General features: G+C 40.3%; 1 protein-coding gene and 1 pseudogene across 1 annotated transcript in view; both read left to right on the top strand.

Moving 5' to 3' along the window:
• Window positions 1-22678, top strand: part of ERC2 (ELKS/RAB6-interacting/CAST family member 2) — a 1669968-nt gene that overhangs the window by 170679 nt on the left and 1476611 nt on the right. The window lies entirely within an intron of this gene.
• LOC102814808 overlaps window positions 7317-22678 on the top strand; it is a 100812-nt pseudogene continuing 85450 nt past the window's right edge.

Genomic DNA, 22678 nt, shown 5'->3' with positions numbered 1-22678 from the left:
CGGAACAGCTGGTAGTTTCGAACTGCTGACCGTGATATTAGTAGCCCGATTCGTAACCACTGCGCTACTGCAGGTGAATATTAACTGATTTTTCTTCAAGCTCAATAATCTGGTCTTTCATTGATTCAATTCTCCTTCCTTGCCCTTTCGGTGTATTATTTCTGAAGTTTTAGTTAATGTTCTGGCTTTCTAATTGATGTTTTTATGCTGTTTCCATTTTTCATTTATCTTGTCAGTTTGTTTCCTGAGTTCTTCTATAGTTTCATCTATGTTTTCCTTGATTTTATCTGCAGTTTTCTCTATAATTGTCTCTACTTGTTGAAGGTGCCTTCAGAAACATTCTTATAAATTATTTATCAAGTAGTTTCAATACAATTTCTGGTATTGTGTTTTCTGACTCTGTATTTTAGTTACTTGTTTAAGACACTCTGTCTTGTTCCTTCGTGTAAGCTGAACTGGTCTGTTTTTCTTCAAGGCCCTATGGTGTCATATTTATGTTCAACTGATAATTGTATATTGGTGTGTCCTCAGGCACTCACCACCCACCTCCTGTTGGAATTGGTAGACCCTGGAAGTGTGAACATGGATTTCTGTTCATTGCTGTGTATATGAACCTCAGGGCAGGTTCATGAACCTCCAGAAGCAGTGTATGCCTGGCGCCCAATCCCAGGCAGAGCAGAGGCTATGCATGAGGTGGTGCCCCTGGCACTGTGTTGTCCAGGGAGGGCCTGGCATGCTCCCGCTACCAGGAGGGCACAGACCAAGGGAGAGCGGCACATTCCTTGCCTCCAGCTTCCAGCTGCACCCTTTACCTGCAGGCTGTATCTACAGCCATTTGCCAAAGCTCAAGATTGTCCTCCAGGCAGCTTACATTCTGCTTGTTTTTCTTCTTGAAATGATCCTAGTCAACTTCCTCTTATAGGCTGCATACAGTCCACCTCTGTGCCCTATCCTTGGTGCTCAGAGTTCCAGGTTTGCCATCTTTATCTGTTTCACTTAGTCTTCCATGTCTTTGTTGCAGAGGGTCTGCTCAGTTCATCTGCCTGCTCCGTCATCATGAGCTTTGGCCTCATCTTCTACTGGCAACTGGTGAGAGTCTATGCTGTATAGTTAGAACCAATTAAACATGTCCCAGTGGGAGGGATGATTTCCATTTTTTAACATCAATGTTATCATGCCAGAGCCTCACGGTCTCTAGAAAGTTGCAGTTAGCCTGTCAACTGGGACTGCAGTCTCATCTGAAGGCTTGGCCTAGGGTAGGATCTGCTTCCAAATTCATCCATGAGGTTGTTTGCAGAATTCACTTCCTCAGGGTTATTGGCTGAATAGTGTCCTCAATTATTTGCCACGTGGTCCTCTCTATGGGGCAGCTGAGGAACATGGTGACACAGTGGTTAAAGCTCTATAGGGTTGACTTGATGAGAGTAAGTTTCAGAATTTATGGGGTAGCTCACTATATGGAAGCTGATTTTCTACAGATTGAATAAGCAAGGGAGAGAACAAGAGAAAGGAAAAGAGAGAGAAATGCAAACAAAAAGGAAGTCACAGTCTTCAACACCCTGATCTCAGAAATGGTATTCCATCCTCAATGAGTTTGCTAAAGTGCCAAGTCTGAGGACACTGCCTTCTGCAAGATTTCCCTAATTTCAGATATCCACAAGTTTCAGAGTCCCCAGGATCACCCTCATTTCAGACTAGCTGGCTACAAATTTCGGAGTTTCTGTGACCATCTTCTTTCTATTTCACTAGAATGATTCATGTTGTTGTTGTTAAGTGCTGTCAAGTTGATTCCGACTCATTGCAACCCTGTAATGGGTTTCCGAGGAGTAGCTGATGGGTTCGAACTGGTAATCTTTCTTTTCAAATCAACCTTGCAGTCCATTGCTTATCCTACAGCACTTCACCAGGACTCTGAATGATTCACAGAACTCAGGAAAGTGTTAATACTTATGATTACAGTTCTATTATAGCAAAAAAAAAAAAAAGGGAATTAGAATCAGCCAAAGGAAGAGGTGCATGTCAGCTCTGAAGGTCCCTGTCTGTGCTCAACATCTGTGGACTTGGCATCCTTTTGGAGATCTCCATGTATCTTGACATCAATCTTCCCCTGGGTCTAGGAGGTTCACAGCACAGACCCTGGGCCCAAAACACACTCTTTTTTCTTGGTTGTACTCAGATGTCTGGTTGCTTGTTTAATATTTTTTATATCTCAAAAAGAGGTTAACTCAAAATGTAGCCAAACCCTATAGATTGATCCTGCTTCTTTAACAGAATGGCTGCTAAGTCTGCCTTATTAACATCATGTTGTTGTTATTAAGTATCATTAAGTTGATTCCAGGAGTAGTCGGTGAGTGTGAACCACAAACCAACTTTCTGGTCCAGTGTATTATCCTGCTATGCCACACCAAGAGTCTAGAGGTTAGGAATTATAACACATAGGAAAATTACATCAGATCACAAAATGGAAGATAATTGTATAATTCTGAGAATCCTTGTCTAACCAAGTTGAAACATAATTTTTGGGAAATACATACAATTCAATCCATAATAGCTGTTAACTGCAAGGTTAACAGTTTGAGCCCACCAGCAGTTATGTCACATTGGGTCACTATAAGTAGATATAGACTCAGTGTCACCTAGCATCATCAGTACCAACTATTAACAAGGACTCTTGATTCAAACTACTTACTGGTTTCATGAACTCGGACATGTTACTTAGCCTCTCTAAGCATCATTTTCCTCATTTGTTAAATGGAAATTAGGATGGAACCCCCTTTTAAGGTTGAGGGGAGGAATAAATGAAAGCATACACTTGAAGCACTTAACATGCAGCCTTGCATACGCTTAATAAGTATTAGCTATATTTATTGTTTGAAAATAAATATTTCATGACCCTTCTGCATCCTATCTCCTACCCCACCAGCCCTAGATGTGAACTTGACTGAGGAAGTGATTAGAAAAACACACTGGAGGTAGAATTGGGGCAAGATGGTGGAGTAGGGAGACACACTGAGCAAACCCTCTGCAACAAAACATGGGAGAACAAGTGACATAGACTCAGAGGGTGGTTCTGGGTCACTGAGCTTCAGAAGATAGGACAGAGAGGTGAACTGAGTGCTACCTGGAAAGGGAAGCCTAACAGAAGCAGTAAGAGAGAAGAAAAAAGGGTGGGTTCTCAGCTGGCGTGAAACAGTGCAGCCATCTTCAGCTTTTGCAAGGAGCTGTCAACAGAGTGGTCTGTGAGCACAGGGCCAGGTTGCAGCTGAGAGGCAAGGGGTCGGGGCAGTCTTCCCTTGTTCTCGTACCCTCCTAATAGCCTGGATGTGGATAGCCCCAACATCGGGACTGGGGTCCTTTTGGAGACAAGTGAACCCACACTGAACTACACAATTACACAACCAGGGAACCAAGAACTGTGTCCTGAACTCCAGTCTCCGTCACATCCACCTGGAGACAGGTGGTAGTGCCTCAGAATATACCAACATATGATCATCAATTAAATATAAATACAATGATACCACAATGTCTTAAAGAAAACAGACAACTGCAGCTGACATGAAGAACAAATTCTTCTCAATGAACTCAGACAAATGGCCAGAATAAAGAGTCAGAAAATATAATACAAGAAATGGAATCAGAACTACTTGATAAGGAATTAAAAAGAATACTATTTAGGTATAACAATGTGAGAAAAAGATCCATGAAAGCAAGAAAGAATTCAGGAAAATAATACAAGAACAAACTAACAAAATAAATCAGAGATTGGGAATCATACAAAAGCAGTCATTACAAAGTCCAATACTACCTTCAGAAATAGATAATACTTTCAAAGAGCAAAGAAGTACAATTCCATCAATGAAAGGCCAAATCAATGAACTTGAAGACAAATCTCTCAATACTCATTTCTGAGAGGAACAAAAAGAAAAAAGAATAAAATTTTTGAAGAAAGTCTAAGATTAATGGGACACTATCAAGAAGAATTACTTATGTGTGACTAGAATTCCAGAAAAAGAAGAGACAAATAAAACCACAAAGAATATTGTCCAAAAGTTGCTGGAAGAAAACTTTCTTAACATCATGAAAGATGAGAAGACACACATTGAAGAAGTTAAGTGAATTCCAAACAGGATAGATCCCAAAAGAAAATCAACAAGACATAGATTCAAACTTTTCAAAACCAAAGACAAGGAAAAAATCTTGAGGGCACGTTGAGAAGAACAAAAAAAGTTACCTGCAAAATTGAACAGATAAGACTAAGCTCTGATTTCTCAGCAGAAACCATGCAGGCAAGAACACAATGAGATGACATATATAGAACCCTGCACGAAAAAAAGAGATGCCAACCAAGAATCTTATAGCCAGCAAAATGATCCATCAAATATGGTGGTGAAATTAGGGCATTTCCAGATAAACAGATATGAAAAGAATTTGCAAAAAATACTAAAGGGAGTTCTTTGGCTAGAGAACCAACAACAGTAGACAAAAATCTGAGACTAAGATACATGACAATGTCACCCAGAATGCAATCCAGAGAAAAAAGTATCAAAGTGAAACAAATCTAGAAGATGGAAAATAGGGAACCAGAGGTACCAGTTTATAAATACAACAACAGCAACAAATTGTACAGTAAAAAAAGGAATATTGTAGTTATAGAACTTCTAAAGGAAGAGTAAATCAAGTAGATTTCAACAAGACAGTATAAACCTAACTGTAACCCTAAAACTGGACCAAGCTTTCTTTACTCCTAGCCCTAGCCCAATCCCTTACCCTAACATTAACCTTAGCCCTAACCATAACCCTAATACTGAGTGATTAATACTAGGTCTTGCTTAGACCTAGCCATAGTCTTAACCCTAAATCCTTACTCCTACTCACCTCACCCATCCTATCCTTTCCCCCCAATAAAATAAAATAAAAACACTGGAGGCAAACTCTGTCTTAGATCAGAGTTTAACAAACTAGGTCAGAAGGCCCACCTTTGTCCCACTGACTGTTTTTGCATGGCCCAGAAGCTAAGAATGGATTTTACATTTTTGAGTTATTATAGTAACACAGGAAAATTACTTGAAATTCACATTTCTTTGTTTCAGAAATCCACTTCCATTGAGTCAATTCTGACTCATAGCAACTGTCTTAGTTTTCTAGTGCTGGTATAACAGAAATACCACAAGTGGATGACTTTGACAACCAGCAATTTATTCTTTCACAGTTTAAGAGACTAGAAGTTCTACTTCAGAGCATTGGCTCTGGAGAAAAGGCCTTGTTTCCTTTCAGCATCTGTAGGCCCAGCATTCCTTGCAGATCTCCACGAGTCTTGGCATCTTCTTCTCCTGGATCTAGGAGCTGCACAGTGCAGGGACCCCAGGTGCAAAGGGCACACTCCACTCCTGGCTCTTCTTTCTGTCTTGATGATAGTCTGCCCATCTATCTGCTCAGGTGTCTCTTTTTGTTTTTGTAAGATAAAAGGTGTTGCATGTCACATCCTTAGAAATCTCCCGTAAATTGGATCAGGGTGGTAATGGTGTTAAGGGTGGTGTATCTCAGGTGGCCTGGTGTGGTTTTGTAGGGTAAGCCCTGGACTGCTAACTGCAAGGTTGGTGTTTCAAACCCACCAATTGCTCCTTCAAAATCCTGTATAAGAGCTCTATGAATCAAACTGATTTGATGTCACTTTTAACAACAACAACATCCCACCCTTAATCCTCTGATCACGTCATGGGCATAGCTACATCTCACCTGCTGAACCACTGAGAAACCTGGCCCAGTCAAGTTGACACAAAGCTTTAACTATCATAGCAACCATATAGAATAGAATAGAACTGCCTATAGGCTTTCTGAGGCTGTAAATCTTTACAAAAGATGGCTACTTCCTCTTTCTTGCTCACTATGACTGGTAGGTTTGAACTGCTGACCTTATGGTGATCACCTGAGCAGTTAGTTATTATATCACCAGGGTTCTGTGTCTGTAGCTAAAGTCTTATTAGGACTTGGCCACACTCACTGGTATTGTCTGTGGTTGCTTTCAGAGTCCTGGTGTGGTACTGTAAGATAACTACTAGGCTTCTAACTTCAAGGCTAGTGGTTCAAAGCCACCAGCCTTTCCTTGGAGATCCTATCCAGGGTCACTATGAGTTAGAATCGATTTACGGCACTTCACACCACCAGCACCACCACCACCAATGGTTGCTTTCATGCTGCAGTGGCAGAATTGAGTAGTTTTGACAGAGCCTGGTCCTCAATGGTGAAAATATTTGCTGTCTGGCATTTTATAGGAAAAGGTTGCCAACTCTCACTTTAGACCAGTGTGTGTGTCTGTGTATTTCAAGCATGAACATGGAGGAATGGGGGGGAGGGGGAGTAAATGGAGAAGACAAAAAGCTTTTCAACTAACCACTTGTAGAATCTTAAGTATGTTATTATTATGGTGCTGCATTAAATTATTAATGTCCTTCACCTGGTAGCATATAGTGGGTTACAACTTAGACTGCTTATCAAAAGATCAGCACTTCAAATCTTCTAGCTGCTCCATGGGATAAAGATGAGACTTTGTGCTCCTGTAAAGATTTCCAGCTTCGGAAACCCTATACTGGTCGCTATGAGCCAGAACTGACTTCACAAAACACAACCACCATTCAAATTTAGGAAGTAACACTTCTTAAGATTAACCAGAGTAAATGATTTTTTAATTCCCTCCTCTTTTTAATTATTAGAAATTAATGATAAACAATTGAAATGATTTCTCCTGCAGTGATGCAAAATGTTAGTAAGATTTATAGAAATGTTTTATTAGTATCAGTCTGACTTCCATATAACGTTATAGGATCATATGATTAAAATACATAAGTTTGATTCCCATTAATATTATTGCTGGAAAATGCTGATGAAATGCTGGCCTGGTGTATAAAATAGACTACTACAATATATGCAAGCACTCAACTTGTTATCATCTCAAATAATTTGGAAGACAATTGCTGACTCAAAGTTAATTTTTAAAGCACAGTAAATTGAAACATTAAAAGGAACTTATATCTTGTATTTGTCAGTGTGCAATAAGTTAACCTAAGATTAATAGCTGACTTGATGGGAATTAGAATTTAATTTTCAGTTGTAGAATAATGATAAAATTCCTCTCTCGTTTGCTTTTGTTACTAGTCATATTAAGCTATAAAGCGCAAGTCGATAACGTGTGGTCAGTCAAATATGGTTTATAGCTTAGTGTGGTCAACAGCTCAGGGTATGAAGTGCTGGGTTCCAACTCCTTTTCTGCCTTGTGACGTTGTATCCAGTTTCTTAGCTTCAGTCTTCTCATCTGTATCATGCACTCAGTTGTAGAACCTGCATCATCAGACCGAAGGTTAAATGAGGACACCCATGTGAAGCATTTGGCAGTAGTTCCTGGAATACAGTGAGAGCTCATTAGGTGAAAGATGATGATGATTATGCTTAGCACTATAACTTAATTTTTTTGGATGTCCAGCCATCAACAGAAATGTGAGCATGTCATTTAGAATTTCTCCACTATTTGGAGCCGTGCACCAGCTTGCAGTTTGTACACATTTCAGAATTTGAGAGCCTGGAACACACTGTAGCCACACACCTTCACTTCATTTCCCTGGGAGCAGCTCTTTTACCCACCCAGAACATTGGATGTGTGTGCTTCTCAGTTTGGGCATCTTGCTAAAGTCTCACAGACCTGTACACGTTCATTCCTTAGGGCAGAGGTTGGAGCATGGCACCAGAGACACAGGACCAGGTTCCATAAGTGCTCCTTCATACCTTCCCAGCGTTCTCAAGCCATGGCTTCCAGAAAAATGACAGTTAAGGAACTCTGGCAGCGTAGTGGTTACGAGTTGGGCTGCCAACCTCAAGGTTAGCAGTTCGAAACTACCAGCGGCTCCTCAGGAGAAAGATGAGGCGTTCCGCTCCCGTAAAGATTTACAGCCTCGGAAGTCCTGTGCAGGGTAGCTATGGGTCAGAACCGACTCCACGGTACTGAACAACAACAACAACAACATAGACTCAAACAATGAGGCTGAAGATGGCAGTTTGGGGCGGTGGTGTAGGGATTGATCACTTCTCAGCGCTCCTATACTCGGTTTGTGGCAATGTCCTGGCACATGGATTGTGAAACCCCATTTCTGGGTAAAGCCTGAATGTAGCAGTGGTTGTTGGGCTTTCCAAGGAAGCCACATCTGCCTGCTTGGGAAGGGACTATTTGTAAGTAGCAGCGATATCACCTGAGCCGCAATGAAGGGAGGAGAAATTGCAACCTCTGGGATTTCTAGTGCCTTGAACGTTGCCCTACTAATTTTACATGCGTAGTGGTTACGAATTGGGCTGTAAGCCGCGAGGTCAGCAGTTCGAAACTACCAGCTGCTCCACGGGAGAAAGATGAGGCTTTCTGCTCCCGAAAAGATTTACAGACTTGGAAACCCTGTTCAGGGTCGCTATGGGTCGGAACCGACTCGACGGCACATAACAACAACATGTGGGCATGCAGAAGGAGGTGCATTGTTTAAGCACACAACAATGAACAAAAAGGTCAGTGGTTCAAACCCACCAGCCACTCCTTGGGAGAAAGATGTGGCTTTATGGTCACATAAACATTACAGCCTTGGAAACCCTATGGAACAGTCTACTTTGTCATATAGGGTCGCTATGAGTCAGAATAGACTGGTTGGCAAGAGGTTTGGCATAGTAAGTATAATGCAGAAAGAAATGTTGTTGTTACGTGCATAGGGTTTCTGAGGCTGTAAATCTTTATGGGAGCAGAAAGCCTCATCTTTCTCCCGTGGAACAGCTGGTAGTTTCGAACTGCTGACCGTGAGATTAGCAGCCCATTTCGTAACCACTATGCTACTCAGTTGTTACGTGCATAGGGTTTCTGAGGCTGTAAATCTTTATGGGAGCAGAAAGCCTCATCTTTCTCCCGTGGAACAGCTGGTAGTTTCGAACTGCTGACCGTGAGATTAGCAGCCCATTTCGTAACCACTATGCTACCAGAGCTCCTTAGAAAGAATTGAAGATCACCCAAATGAGAATAAACTGAGACTATTTAGTCAGCCCCCATCCATCTGTCCGTTTGTTGGCCTGTGATGACTTGTATGTTGCCATGATGCTGGGGAGTGTCATTGGTATTTGTTACCAGTAGGATCACCTATGGTGGACAGGTTTCAGAGGAACTTCTAGACTAACACAACCTACAAAGAGAGGCCTGGCAATGTACTTCCAAAAATTAGCCCATGAAAGCCCTATGGATCCCAACAGAATACCATCTAAAGTAGTGCTAGAAGACAAGCTCCTAGGTTGAAAACTAAAACCCAAACCCACTGTCCAACTCATAGCAACCCTCAATAGGGTTTTTGAGGTTGTAGTCTTTACAACAACTCTGGTAGCATAGGGGTTATGAGTCCAGCTACTAACCCCAAGATCAGCAGTTCAAAACTACCAGCTGTTCCATGGAAGAAAGATGAGGCTTTCTGCTCCAGTAAAGATTTACAGCCTCGGAAAACCTATACTGGGTCATTATGAGTCAGAACTGACTGCACAATACATCACCATTGCCACCACCAATCTTTAGTAGAGTAGAAAGCCTCATCTCTCTCCTGCAGAGCAGCTGGTGGGTTTGAACTGCCGACTTTGTTGTTAGCAGTCTTATGCTTATCCTACAGAGTTTGCAGCAGTGGACTCATATGCATAGCAGTGATCATGAAATTGGACCCACACCAGCACTCTTGCAGGGGGACTCCATGGCAACCAACAACAACAATATTTATTCAGAGTTTGCTATTGCAAGGTTTGTCACCATCACTGGCATTTGACAGATTCAAGAGCAGCTAAGAGGATGAGAAAGCTTTTGGTGTACTCTGGATGTTGTTGGATTGTAGAAGCTGGAAGTGAACTAACTAGAAGAGAAGGGCATCTTAAGTGACTGATTTGAGGAGAATATTTGGTTGGTCTTGAGTTGGAAGCGAGGATGAACACCAGGGAAGCTGGCACTCATTTATCAAGTCCTGACTGTTCTGGTTGATTGCTGCAGTCTCGGTAGATATGAACTATTCTATTCCTAGAAGGTTGCCATCTACTGTGCTGTTATTAAGTGCTGTCGAGTTGGTTCCGACCCATAGCATCCCTGTATTGGGTTTCTGAGGATTGATTGGTGAACTTGAACCACCGACCTTGTGGTTCAGAATGACCTTGCGGTCCAGTGCATTAACCCACAGTGCCACAACCAGGACTCCATCTACTATAAGTTAGCTATACATGAGCAAGAGCTAGTCATTGCCTTTAGCACATTTTTCCTTCGGTAAGGGTTGGATAAACATTTTCTGTTAACAGTCAGATAGTAAATATTTTAGGCTTTGCAGCCAAGCTCTATTGCAACAAATCAAAGTTGTAGCCTGAAAACAGACATGCATTATATGTGTTTTTTTAAAGTGGTTACAATGTGCTGCAATAAAACTTTATTTATGGACACTGAAATATGAATTTCATATCATTTTCATGTGCTAAGAAATGTTCTTGTTTTGATTTTGTCACCTCTTTAAAAATGGACGACCCGTTTTTGGTTCCTGGGCTATACAAAAAGGCGCAAGCAGGGGAGTGACATTTGACTTTGGGGCCATTGTTTGCCAATTTCCTACTGTTTGGGGGATTCATGACAAACACTCATGTGAGTGTAATAGGGTAACAGGAGCAACCAAAAGTTTACCAGCTGATAGCTGACTCAGTACTTAGGTCAAGGTACTGTGTGCCTGACATTGTTTTAACAGTTCATATGGAGCCCTGGTGTGGCACCCTGGGATAATCACTGGACTGTTAACTACAAGGTTGATGGTTCAAACCCAGCAGCCGCTCCTTGGGAACAGAGTCACTATGAGGCACTTAACAATAACAACAACAACATAATTTATCTCATTGAAAAATAACAACAACCAGTTGTTGTCAAATCGATTCTGGTTCCTGGCGAGCTCATGTGTCATAGAGCTCATGTGTCCATGGGACTTAATGGCTGTGATTTTTCAGAAGATAAGTGCCAAATTTTTCCTCTGCAGTGTTCCTGGGTGGATTTGAACTGCTGAGCTTTTTGGTTAATCACTGGGGATGTAATCTTTTGTGCCACCTAGTGGTTGCGAGTTGGGCTGTGAATCTCAAGGTCAGCAGTACGAAACCACCAGAGGGGCTGTGAATGAAAGTTGAGGCTTTCCATTTCATTACACTTTGAAGTCCTGGTGTGGTGTTGTGGGTTAATGCGCCAGACTGCAAAGCCATTTGAGCTGCAAGGTTGGCAGTTTAAGTTTAAGTTCACCAGCTGCTCCTCCGAGACCCTATACAGGTTTACTATGGGTTGGAACTGACTCGATGGCACTTAACAACAACAAAGTGTCCTCTAATTATCTTATGAACCTTTCAAATTACCTTATTATTCCCATTGCTCAGATGAGGAAACAGAGGCTCTAGAAAGTGCTTGGTGAGTATAGGATTCTGGGCAGTCTTCCAGCAGATGTTCTGGCTATATCCCTAGCTGCATGATTAAGTTCTGGCCACCAAACCATCAGAAAAAGACACAATGAAGTGACAGGGTCTCGCCCAATGCAGACAGAAGCAGGCAACACTTGAAGCCTGGTGTCCTCTCTGCTATTCACCCACCGTATACTCTGACCCGCAGTGGGAGAGGATCAAGGATGCTATTTTGTGTAAAGTTTCAAACTTTTAAAAATGGCAATTACTCTTCCTCTTCTACTTACAAAGACAACACAACACAAGCTCATTTTGAAAACTTGGGAAAATGTAGAAAAATTCAGAAAAGAAAATGGGATTCCTTGCATTTTTGCTTCCTCACAGTCCATCACCATTAACATTCAGGGGTACAGCCTTTTGTCTTTCTCACACATGGCGTTTTATATTACTTACTATTTTGTAGCCTACTTGCTCTTTTAGCAGCATATGGTGAACATTTTTCCTGGTTAGGCAGGGGCTAGAGAGGGAACGTGGGCTGAATTTTAGGAACTGCAAGAAGTTTGGATTTTATTTGGTAGGCAATAGCAAAGATTTTGGATGTGTTTGTTTCTTTTTTTCTTTTTAAAGCAGAATGACATGATGGGATTTCTGCTTCTGGAGAAACATTCTCACACTAGTGTGCAAGACAATAATTTTGGAAGTAAATATTATATTCCCCAGCAGCATCTACATAAAGATGCAGATTGCCTGGCTCTACTCTTGAGGCCCTCTCTCAATGGGTCTTGATGAGACCTAGGAATCTGCATTTTAAACCTGTGTGCTAGGTGATTTTTATGCAGATGATTTACAGGGTTTATTTTGAAATAAGAATTCATTTGCAGTTTTGATCAAATTGTGTTTTTTTAAATTGTATTAATAGATTTAAATACTTTCCTAGTTAAAGTGAATCAAAAGTCATTCTGTAGTCACATCATTTGTTTTTTTGACACACACATGAAAAGAACACTGAGGAATTATGTTGACGACAGAGAGAAATGTCTGAAGTTGCTTTGTGGCATTCTTATGACTTATGCTCTTCATGATGCCAATTGTCCTTCCTACTAATTCTGCCCTGTACACCTCACTTGGATATCAGCTGCTTTGGGTCGGGATCTGCTCTCCCTTTCTTCCCTGTGGCCCACAGTGTTTGCTGCCAGAGTTGGCAGTCATGAGTCTATGATTAATTGATTTGAAAATGAGGTCTTAATTCTAAGGTTTAAATATTATAAGACATTTTGTGTGTGTGTATGCTATGGATGGGTTGTTCAAGTTGAAATCCGGCAACTCTAGTTTTGTTTTAAAATTCCAGCCATTTTTATTCATCAAGAGTTCATTCTTCAGGAGGAAGACTATATCACATGTGATTCATGCTTTCCCTCTGTTCTGTTCCATTGTTTCTCTTTTCTTGTATGCACCATCATCTACACACTCAATTCTTTATTTCCTTTCATCTCATCAAACTATCACGCAGAAATGATGTTCATTATATTGGCGTATAGATGGACTATTTTGTTTCCTCATGTGGCTGTCTTAAAAACCTGTTACAACCATTCTGTTTGTTCTCCCAAAGGACATCAGGCTACAAGGAGCCAACATCCTTCACTAAGCCACTCTGCCAATTGCTGGGCAGAATTGTGAGCAGTCTAGAAAGCTCAGGCTCAAAAATCCCAAGACAGACTGTACTGCAAGAAAGGAGGAACCTCCTCCCACTTGTTAGGCCAAGCTTCTAACACAAAGTCCTTGTCTGCTCCAAGGGGAGCTCTTCTCCAGAGATCGGGATGGTATCTGTCAGGAAGATCCCAATTGTCCTTTCTGAACAGGCTTGTGTGTAAGTATCCCTGAATTTTCATAAAATACAAAATAATTGGTGACACAACTGGACAAAACAGGAGCAGGTTGTGGGAATGAAGCTGAAAGGGACCCCAGTCACCACCGAAATGGATTATTCAAGTATTCCAGAACCACAGTGTGACTGGTATATCTTCCCTTTCTCTATCATTTCATCTGTGCCCTTGTGAATTCTGGGTTTCTAAAACTCATTTCTCTTGCAGGAGTTTGGGCTCATAAAGTGAGGGAAATGCAGTTCTTTATTTCCCTCTGTCTCATGCAAGTTTCATTCATAAATAATTCATTACAATGCCATATAACTATGACTCTTAAAGAAGCCAAATGTCTCATCATCTAATTTGTGGTGCACATGAATGGATGCCATAAGAGATTCTGAAACTTGCTCTCCAGCATAGAGATGCTAAAGAGAATGGGAGAAATGAGGATGTAAAAGAGCTGAACAGAAAATTTCAAAAGGCAGTTTGAGAAAACAAAGTCAGGTATTATAATGAAATATGCAAAGACCTGGAGTTAGAAAACCAAAAGGGAAACATTTGCCTAGCATTTCTCAAGCTGAAAGAAATGAGGAAAATTTCAAACCTCAACTAGCAATATTGAAAGTTTTTGTGGGCAAAATATTGAATGATGCAGAAAGCATCAAAAGAAAATGGAGGGTATACACAGAGTTACTGTACTATAAAGAAATGGCTGATGTTCACCCATTTCAAAAGGCAGCATATGATCAAGAACCGATGATACTGAAGGAAGAAGTCCAAGCTGCACTGAAGGCAATGGTGAAAAGCTAGGCTCCAAGGATTGACAGAATACAAATTGAAATCTTTCACCAAACTAATGCAGTATTAGAGACAGCTACTCATCTATGTTAAGAAATTTGGAAGATAGCTATCTGTCAACTATTTGGAAGAGATTTATTTATGTGCCTGTTCCAATGGGAGGTAACTCAGTGGAATGAGGAAATCATCATCACACAATATCATTACTATCCCATGCAACTAAAATTTTGCTGAAGATAATTTAAAAAACAACAACAATAGTTGAAACAGTACATCAACAAGGAACTAACAGAAATTCAAGTTGGATTCACAAGAGGCATTGAAAAAGAAATATCATTGGCAACATGGATGGATTTTGAAAGCAGAGAATACAGGAAAGGTGTTTCTTTGTGCTTTATTGGCTATGCAAAGGCTTTCAACTGTGTGGATCATGACAAGCTATGGACAACATGGCATAGAATGAGAATTCCAGAACACTTAATTGTGCTCATGATAAACCTTTATGTAGACCAAGAGGCAGTCATTCAAACAGAATAAAGGGACTTTGAATGGTTTAAAATCAGAAAAGGTGTGCAGCAGGCTTGTATCCTTTTGCTATACTTACTCAATCTGTATGTTGAGTAAATAATCTGAAAAACTGGATTATATGAAGCAGAACATGACATCAAGATTGGAGAAAAACTCATTAACAACCTGTGATATACAGATGATACAACCTTGCTTGCTTGAATGAAGAAGACTTAAAATACTGATAAAGAGCAAATAACATAGTGTGGATTGCATCTCAATGTAAAGAAAAAAATATCCCTACAACTGTACTGATAATGATAAATGGAAAAAAGATTGAAATTGTCAAAGATTTCATTTTGTTTGTATGCACAATCAACACTCATGGAAGCAACAGCCAAGAATTCAAACAACGTATTGCATTCGGCACATCTGCTGCACAGGACCTCTTTCAAGTGTTCAAGAACAAAAATATCAGTTTGAGTTCTAAGATGCAGTTAACTCAGCCATGCTATTTTCATTAGCTCATATGTATGGTAAAGCTGGACAATGAAAAAGGAAGATCACAGAAGAATTGATGCATTTGAATTATGTTGTTGGAGGAGAATATTAAAAGTCACATGAACTGCCAGAAGAGCAAACAAATCTGTGCTGGAATAAGTATAGCCAGAATACTCCTTAGAAGCCAGGATGGCGAGACTTCATTCTCATGCTTTGGACATGTTATCAGGAGGGACCAATCCTTGGAGAAGAACATCATGCTTAGTAAAGTGGAGGGTCAGTGAAAATAAGACCCTCAATAAGATAGATTGTCACAGTGGCAGCAGCAAGGGACTTAAGCGTAACAATTGAGAGGATGATGGACTGGTCAGTGTTTCGTTCTGTTGTACGTAGGGTTGTTATGAGTTGGTACCAACTCAGTGGCACTTAACAACAGCAATGAATGGATGGGAATCCTGGTGTCATACTGTAGAATAAGCACTGGACTGCTAACCACATGGCTGGTAGTTCAAACCCACCAGCACTTCCCCAGATACCCTGTACAGCAGCATAGCTGGACTATAGATAGGCTAGTTAACCAAAGGACTTGGACCCTGGGCTGTAGGAAGAGCAGCACTTTGGAATGGAAGGTGTGAGAAGCCCTAGTTACATCTTGCTTTCTCTCCCTCTTTCATCCCCCTCCTGCCAATATTCTTTGTGAATCTGAGGTAGGGCTGTCTTCTCTGATCATTAGTTTCCTAATGTATATAACATGAAATTGGACAAGATGGTTGATAAGGTTCTTTGTGACTCTACCGCTTAAAAAATTCCTCCTTGATTTCCTGTTAGTTTAGTCGGTGTATGCTTCTTCCTTTATTTACTCTTGTTTTGGTGGACCCATGTCCTTCCTTCAGTTTAGTTAGACATAGTTCACAGATTTGTATCTTACAACATTGGGAACTCTACTGAGCCCTTCAGAGAGGATTGGCTGTTTTGTCTGTCTCAGTGGAAATACTTTTGTAGAAGTGGTATGTGCAATTGATACAGGGATATTTACATTTTCTAGGGCTGCCATAACAAAATACCATCACATGGGTGGCATTAAAGAGCAGGAATTTGTTTTCTCACAGTTCTGGAGGGGTGAAGTACAAATCAGGGTCTTGGCCATATTGAGTCCTTATGGAGGTTTGAGAGAAGAATTGTTCCATGGCTCTCTCCTAGTTTCTGGTCCTGCTGGCAATCCTATAAGTGTAGTCAACTCCTTATGTGCTGTCTTCCTCCTGTGTGTAGGACCCCCTCTTCTGTGCCTGTCTTTCTCCTCTATAAAACACCGTTCAAAAGGGATTAAGGTTAGGATCATCTCTTTGTTATGGATTGAAATGTGTCCCCCCTCAAAATATGTGTTATAATTACTTTAATACTGGTGGTTGCAATAACATTTGGGGATAGAATTTTCTTTGTTATGTTAAGCAGGCAGTATTTGTGTAGAGTGTGTCATAAATCAATTTCTTTTGAGATAGAAAAGAGTAAATTGAGCAAGAAACTAGCAAGTAGAAATGGAGTGGAAGATGCATGCCATATAATTGTCAAGGACCTTTTCCCAGAGCCATCAGGGAGAGACTCTGAGCCGTTTCCTAGAATTGGTACCCTGAATTAGGACTTCCAGCCTCCAAAACTGTAAGAGAATAAACTTCTATTTGTTGAAGCTGTCTTGTGGTATTTTTGTATAGCTGCACTAGATAACACAGACATTAATCCAGTATGGCTTTTTAAATTTAACTGTTAACATTTGCAAAGCAAAACTTGTTTCCCTAAACAGTCCACATACACTGGGATTAGGATTTGAACATCTGTTTTTAGGGAGCACAGTTTAGTATAATAGGGCTTTCTGTAGAACGTTTAATTCCTGGATGTGAGTCGTGTCTTGTCGCCAGCACCTTCAGATCCATACATGGCAGATAATGGTTGATTGCAGATCTCACTGCTGCTGGGGTATACCATGGATCACACCTGGTGCACAGGCCCCTCGTTTATGTGTGATTTGTGATGTATCTCATAGGGGAAGATGCAGAAAAACCATTCTGTGCACATGAGTCTTGTCCCTACAGTGTTATACACCAACTTGGCTTGGATGACTCTTGTCCCCTCTTATGGATGGTGCCAATTTTACCTCTGGATGTCCCTGAGTGTGTCTCATGGCTTTATGAGCTCCCATCCAAAACAGATTTACTTATTGTATTTTTCTGTTGTTTTCAGTTTCTTACTCCTCTTAGTTAAGTCCCCCTGAACACATATTGACTCTGGAGTCTTGACTCCCTACTCTTGGGTTCTGGAGCATCAATTGAAGATTCTGTGTCATCCCCATCACTCTCACATTTCAACATTTCTTTCCCTTTTCCCTATGGATTTGAATATTAAATGTCTAAACTTGTTCCATGTCCTAAATATCAAGAATCTAGTCTGTCCGTTTGTCTCTATCACCCATATTTTCTTGGTTGAACTTCCTTTGAGTGGGCATCATCTTTTCTTCCATCTGTCTTTGATTTACAAGTTTTGCAGGATAAACCATCTCATGAATATGATCTTTCATTTACACTGTTGTCTCTACCTTTCATCTTCTCTTGTCTGCTCTGGTGTCTCTCTCTGCCTGCAATTTATCTATGGAGTCCACTCTAGACCTCATAGACCGATTGATGGAACTTCATAGTCTGCACCCAGTCTTTCCCTTCAGCCTATCTCTGTTATCACAGTTCAGACATATGCTTCCCTTCTTCCTGCCTCCCACCTGTGAGGATATTTAATACCTCTGTGCTTTTGTTTGCAGGATTACCCCAGGCCCAGATGCTTGTCTCCTTCTTTTGGGGATGGCAAACTTTTATTCATCCTTCAGTACTCAACTTTTGTCTTGCTTATTTTATAATCTGTGCCCCCACTCATCTGTCAGTTTGTCGTACTGTGGTGGCTTGAATTGCTGTGATTCTGGAAACTATGCCATGGATATTTTAAATACCAGCATGTCACCCACAGTGGACAGGTTTCAGCTGAGCTTCCAGACAAAGACAGACTAGGAAGAAGGTGAGATGGATTACTGTGAAATAATTTAGTCACCAAAGATCTTATGAATAGTAGTAGAACACTGTCAGGTGGCATCCGAATATTGAATATTGAAACATGATGAAGAGCAACAGACAGATATAGTGCCAGAAGCTAAGTCCCTCAGGTTGGAAGGCACTCAAAATATGACTGGGGAAGAGCTCCCTCCTCAAAGTAGAGTTGACTGTGATGACATAAATGGAGTAAAGCCTTCTGGACCTTCATTTGTTGATGGGGCACAACTCAAAAGGAAGAGAAACAGTTGTAAAAAATCTGTTAATAATTGGAAAATAGAATGTATGAAGTGTGAGTCTAGGAAAACTTGAAATTGTCGGAAGTGAAGTGGAATGCATAAACATCAGTATTCTAGGAATTAGTGAACTGAAATAGACCAGTATTGGCCATTTTGAATCTGACAATCACAAGGCTTACTATGTTGAGAATGACAAATTACAGAGGAATGCTGTCACATTCAGCATCCAAATAACATATCAAGATCTGTCTTCAAGTACAACACTGTCTGTTATAGGATAATATCCATATACCAATAAGGAAGACCACTTAATATTGCTGTTATTCAAATTTATGCACTAACCACTTAAGTCAGTGATGGTGAAGAATTCTACCAACTTCTTCAGTCTGAAATTGATCAAACATATAATCAAAATGTGTTGATAAATTACTGGTGATTGAAATTCACATATTGGAAGGAAAGAGGAAGATATCAGTTTTTGGAAAATATGGCCTTGGTGACAGAAATTATGCTAGAGATTACATGATAGAATTTTGCAAGATCAATGATTTTCATTGCAAATATCTGTTTCAAACAACATAAAAGATGGTTGATTATACACATGAACATTGCAGATGGGATAAACAGAAATCATATTAACTACATCTGTGGAAAGAGACAGTAGAAAAGCTCCATATCATCAGCCAAAATCAGGTTGGAACAGACTGTGAAACAGACCATCGACTGCTCATATGCAAATTTAACCTCAAGCTGAAAAAAAATTAAAACAAGTCCACAAGAGCCAAAATATGACCTTGAATAGATCCCACCTGAATTTAGAGGACATCTGAGGAATAGATTTGTTGTATTAGACACTAAAGACCGAAGATGATAAGAGTTGTGGAATTACATCAAGAACGTCATATAGGAAGAGAGCAAAAGATCATTTAGAAGACAAGAAAGATGGAAAAGACCAAAATGAATGTCAGAAGAGACTCTGATACTTGCTCTCCAGCATAAAGATTCTAAAGCAAATGGAAGAAATGAGGAGGTACAAGAGCTGAATAGAAAATTTCAAAGAGTGACTCAGTAAGGAACGGTTAAATATTATAATGAAATGTGCAAAGACCTTGATTTAGAAAACAAGAAGGGAAGAACACTCTTAGCATTTTTCAAGTAGAAAGAACTGAAGAAAAAACTCAAGCCTTGACTTGCAGTATTGAAGGATTCTATGAGCAAAATGGAGTCCTGGTATGGTGCTGTGGGTTAATGCACTGGACTGATAAGTCAGTTTCAATGTCAAGGTAGTCACTTCAAGTTCACCAGTTGCTCCTTGAAAATCCTATACAGCATCACTGTGAATCAAAACTGACTTGATGGCACTTAACTTAATGTAATGGACAAAATATTGAATGATGAGAAAACATCAAAAGAAGATGGAAGGAATACACAGTCACTATTACCAAAATAAATGGTCGATGCTCAACCATTTGAAAAGGTAGTATATTGATCAAGAGTCAGTGATACTGAAGGAATAAGTCCAAGATACACTGAAGACAGCAGCAAAAACAAGGCACTGAGAAGTGATGGAATACAGAATAGTATCTTTCAACAAACTGATGCAGCTCACTCATCTATGCCAAGAAATTTGGAATACACCTACCTGGCCAACTGACTGGAAGAGATCCATATTTATGCCCATTCCAAAAAAAAAGGTGACCCAACAGAATGCAGAAATCATTGGAAAATATCATTAATATCTCAGGCAAGTAAAATTTTTCTAAAGATAATGCAAAAATGGCTGCAACTATACATTGACACAGAACTTTCAGAGATTCAACATAGATTCAGAAGAGAACGTGGAACAAGAGATATCATTGCTGATGTCAGATGGATCATGGGTGAAAGCAGAGAATACCAGAAAGATGTTAACCTGTGCTTTATTGACAACTTAAAGGCTTTTGATTGTGTGAATCATGACAAACTATGGACAACATTGCGGAGAATGAGCCTGCCAAGCACTTGATTGTGCCCGTGAGAAACCTGTACTTAGACCAAGAGGCAGTTGTTTGAACAGAACAAGGGAACATAATTGTATTTTCTTCACCATATTTGTTTAGTATGTATGCTGAGCAAATAATCCGAGAAAATGGATTATATGAAGAAACACTTGGCATCAGAATTGGAGGAAGACTCATTAGCAACCTCTTATATGCAAATGATATCATCTTGCTTGCTGAAAGTAAAGAGAACTTAAAATATTTACTGAGACGATCAAAGACCATAGCCTTCGGTATGGATTGCATCTCAATGTAAAGAAAACAAAAATCCTCACCACTGGACCAATAAACAACATCCATATAAATGGAGAAAAGATTAAAATTGTCCAAGACTTCATTTTGCTTGGATCAACCATCAACAGTCAAGAAATCAAACGATGTATTGCATGAGGCAAATCTGATGCACAAGACCTCTTTAATGCATTGGAGAGCAAAGATATCGTCACCTTAGTTTGAGAACTAAGGTGTGCCTGACTCAGCAATGGTATTTTCAATAACCTCATATGCATGTGAAAGTTGGACAGTGAATAAGGAAGACCATAGAAGAATTGAGGCATTTGAATCATGTTGTTGGATGAGAATATTAAAAATGCCATGGACTGCCAAAAGAACAAACCAATTTTTGTTGGAAAAAATACAGCCAGAATGCTCCTTGGAAGCTTGGATGACCAGACTTTGTCTCTTATACTTCAGACATATTTTCAGGAGGGACCAGTACCTAGAGAAGGATATCATGTTTGGTCAAGTGGAGGGTCAGAGAAAAAGAGAAAGACACCCAACGAGATGGACTGGCAGAGTGGCAGCAGCAATGGGCTCAAATGTAGCAATGATCGTGAGGTTGGCGCAAAGCTGGGTAGTGTTTAGTTCTGTGTGCATAACATCACTGTTATTCAGTACTGACCGGGAGGCACCTATCATCAACAACAATCAATCTATGGTGCTTTCTTCACCCCTGGAATGAGGCCTTTCTTTCTTGGAATGATCACAGCATTGCTGTTCTTAGCCCAGGAAAGCAGCTTTCACGTTGTATCATCATTATTGTTCCTGTTTTTCCTTCACTGCTGACTCTGTGGTTCTTGTGGGGTGGAGCCAACCTTTGTTTCTATATACAGCTCCCCACCCCCACCTGTCACAGAACCTGAAAGAACAGCAGGTATTATTTAGCAAAAGCTTTGGAACCAGAGAGACTCAAGTTGTTTCACCAGGCACTGTAGGATAACCACTGGACTGCTAACTGCAAGATCAGAAGTTCAAACCCACCAGCCACCTCTTGGAAACCCTATTGAGGGTCACTATGAGTTGGAACCGATGAAACAGCATGTAACAACAATAACAACAGTGGCCTTGGGCAAGTCACTATGCCTGTCAGAGACTTAGTTTGCTGATCTGTCAAATGGGATTAAGAATATGTATGCTCCTTTTCATGCTGGTTATGAAGTTTAGAGCCAACAACATTGAGCAGTTAATAACGAATCTGGGGCAGAGTGTTTGTGGCGTGAATGTCTGTCTAATCACAAGGCGCTGCTTCCTGATAGCTTTCTGTGAATTCCTTATTTTCCTAGGTCTTTCTCTTTTAATTTTTTTCTCTTATCTCATTTCTGAGCTGTATATTCTTGGCACGGGTAAGCCTGTTCATTTGTGGGAGGGTGACAAGAAGTAGAAAGGAGAAAGGAAATATTAAGAAACTGCCTTCATTTGGACAACTATGATCCAATTTTAACTTGACAATTGCACTGTGATAGCCTCCCCAGTCTAGTTAGATACACGTGGTGTGGTGATAATGTGGTGGAATTTTTAGCAAATGTGCTAGAGTTTGCACATGTGCACACACTTTGAAATAAACTTCTACCAACTGATCCCCTTGTCAGGATGCAGTCTTGACCATTTTATTCTTCCCATTTTGTTGTTCAGCATTTACTTTAATGTCTATTTCCCCTCCACCCAGAATTACATATACTTTTTAATCTCTTCAGTGATAGCAAATCGACATAAATAAGAATACTAATACTAACCTCAAACTCACTAGCTGCTCCTTAGAAACCCTATACAATGTCTCTATGGGTAAGAACTGATTCAACAGCACTTAACAACAACAGCAACACTAATCTAAGAAGCTTTGGTTAGTGCTCGGCTGCTAACTCAAAGTTCACTGGTTCAAACCCAAGCAGGGGTTCCCAGTGAGTAAG

The sequence above is a fragment of the Chrysochloris asiatica genome, unplaced genomic scaffold, assembly GCF_000296735.1.
Source record: "Chrysochloris asiatica unplaced genomic scaffold, ChrAsi1.0 scaffold00046, whole genome shotgun sequence".
NCBI classification, from domain to species: domain Eukaryota; kingdom Metazoa; phylum Chordata; class Mammalia; order Afrosoricida; family Chrysochloridae; genus Chrysochloris; species Chrysochloris asiatica.
Note: the sequence above shows the minus strand (reverse complement) of the source record. Positions and strands in the feature narration are given on the sequence as shown.